Raw genomic sequence first — 2,816 nt, 5'->3', positions numbered from 1 at the left:
TTGAGGGTACATTCTCTCATTTGCTAGTTAGAACATGACTGTTATCCCATGCATGATGGCTCGCTCGTGTAAATATCGCCTGACGTTACGTGTTGTCCTCGCGTAAATGATACGCGCTGTTGCTGTTGCTGCTGCTGCTTTACCATCGGGCAAGAGGCCCACGTGCGGGTTTAGGTCGTGCGAACTTGACACGGTCCCATCTCGACGGCGCCAGACGGACGGCGAAGTGACAACGCGGCGTAAAAAGGCTCAAGCGGCCGATTTGCCAAACATCACGCGGCCCCGCAATCCACGTGTTGGCGAGCGTTGTTCGCGCTCTTTGAAGTCGCCACGAGAGTCCGATGGGGGGGGGGGCCTGAGAAGGCCGGTCGGCGCTCGGCAGCCCCGGGGAGCATCGTGGCTTACGTCCCCCCCCCCCCCGTGGTGGGTTGGGTGGCGGTGGGTAGCAACGCGTTTGTTTGCCTCGCGGGCTTGTCGTTCAAATCTTGGGGGGAAGGAGGAGCTTTAGCAGGAGACGTGTAAACCGCACGAACGGAGGGGTCATCTACGGAGGAACAAATTCGCTCCGTCCCGCGATTGCCACGTCGTTTCTGTTTTTTTACGCCAAATGTCGCGAAAGTCCCGCGTGGTAAAACCGTCGTGAAACGTACGGCAGGTCCACGATTGTCTGTGGGGGTCTGCTGATGGGACACCGAATATCGAAACCGTTCCCAAGTTTGTATGCGACTGATGTTGCTTCAACTGTGCATTCCCAGAAAGCAGTGTGGCCGATGGTTCGTGTCAAAAAGATGTATTTTAATATGGCTGTACATATGGGAGACGTTAACGTATTGAATTTTAGTCCATCAACCTCGTGGGTTTCCAGACGAACATTATCATCAAGCAACATTTTCTTGAGCAAACTCCAGACCGGGTTCGATTTTCTGGGTCTCATCAGCCGTATTAAAGGCCTGCCAAACAAATCCTTCTGGATGTATCAGGCGTCATTGGCGAGATGGCTCCATACAAACTATGCGACCGCGTTGCTCGATCAGCATCAGCAGCAACAGCAGTAACTGTACCCAAGCGGAATATGTGACGTTGTGCGGAGCATTGTAGATAAAAATCAAAATATAAGCACAACTCAAGTCTGGCCACATCAACTCGACGTGTTTGTTAGACCATCCGGCTAAGAATAGCCTCGCCGAGATGGGATGGGGGTGGGGGTAAGGGGGGGGGTTGGGGTTGAACCGCGGGGAGGTCACGGTGGGCGTCACGTGACGCGGCGGCCCGCACCGCCCCCTCCCACCGAGACATCCGCAGCATTAAAGCGTCAATAGCGAGCGGGGGCCTCGGTAAATTATAATTGTGTTGCGATTAAGGCCCGTGTGCTGCAGGAGGAAACAACAGCGAAGGCTCACGCCGCTGCTGCTGCAAGGCTGCGTCTTCCGCCTTGCAGAAGCAGCAGCAGCATCATCAGCAGCAGCCACTCGCTCACTCGCTACTGTACACGCCCTGGGCCACGGCGTGGGCTGAGCGGAGCAAGGGGGGCGTTGTGCGTGTGTGTGTGTACACGTGCGTGTGTGTATGTATGTACCCACGCGTGTGTGTGTGTACACGTGCGTGCGTGTACACGTGCGTGTGTGTATGTACCCACACACGCGAGTGTGTACACGCGTGTATGTGTGTATGTACCCGAGCGTGTGTGTACACGTGCGTGTATGTGTGTATGTACCCGCGCGTGTGTGTACACTCGTGTGTGTGTGTGTGTGTACATCTGCGTGTGTGTATACCCCCGCGTGAGTTCGATACCCGCTGATGACCATCAACACCGGTGACGATTATGTGAACCCGCCCTGGGCCTCCCCCTATGTCAACTCAGACACAATTGAGTACCTGGTGCGATGTGTACATTTTCCCACTGGGGAGACAAAGGCGGCCGGGCGTGGTGCTGGCCACCCCCTCGTGTGCTGCTCGCTCACAGCAATTGCCCCAACAGTCCGTTGAGGCTACACGGGGGATCTTTGTCTCGTGCGAGATGGATGGTGGTGGTGCAAGGAAGAGACGAGAGCGCTGCTGAAGGACACGCGTGATGAGAGTAATCCCGATGGAAATGGATTACTGAAAAGCCACCCCAAGCCTCCCCGTGGGTTATTTTGGGGGTATATTTGGCCATACTTCCCCACGCTCGTCTCGTGCAGGTTAAGTAAGAACGTCGGCCGCGATCGGTTGGCACACAGAGGGGGTCATTGTATGTTGTGAGTCGAGCGAGCGAGACGAAGGTTGGGGGTGAGTGAGACAAGACAGAGAGGCGTTTGGTGGATCCACGCAAACATTTTTAACTCTCAAATCCGCTGCGGCTGCGCGGCGATCTGGAGCTGGCAGCACAGATTGTGTCGCGGATGTCGGGGAGAGTCGTGAGAGTCGGACATCTCTCCTCCTCCTCCGAGGAGGTGCATGGCAAGGGTTATGTCGCCGAGTCTTGACTCAGGTTTGCCCTTCCACGTGCAACACGGATCGAGCGAGCGAGAAGACGCATCTTCGGGGAGAGAGATGATCGCGAAGCAAAAACCAGAGGCGAGAGAGATACAAGGTAGAACGCTTCACGAATTTGCGTGTCATCCACAAGGTACACAAGATACAAGGTAGAGAGACTTTGCGAGAGAGAGAAGGACGGGGGGGGGGTGAGAGGGACATGGTAAAGTGGATATTTTAGAGCCGAGCATGACCGCCGTTGAAAGGCGGAGGCGTAGAGGGGGGGTGGTTGGGGGGAGACGAGGTGAAGGAAGCTGGTGGGGGGGGGTAGCCAGCGACAAGGGTTGAAAGAGGCAGCTCGA

The 2,816-nt window shown here is 55.9% G+C and overlaps 1 protein-coding gene across 3 annotated transcripts in view; it reads left to right on the top strand.

Moving 5' to 3' along the window:
* KIAA0586 (KIAA0586 ortholog) overlaps positions 1-2,816 on the top strand; it is a 187,257-nt gene that overhangs the window by 63,666 nt on the left and 120,775 nt on the right. The window lies entirely within an intron of this gene.

Source organism: Lampetra planeri, chromosome 7 (genome assembly GCF_965212315.1).
Source record: "Lampetra planeri chromosome 7, kcLamPlan1.2.h2, whole genome shotgun sequence".
In the NCBI taxonomy this organism is placed as follows: Eukaryota; Metazoa; Chordata; class Hyperoartia; order Petromyzontiformes; family Petromyzontidae; genus Lampetra; species Lampetra planeri.
This window is presented reverse-complemented; position numbering and strand designations above follow the sequence as displayed.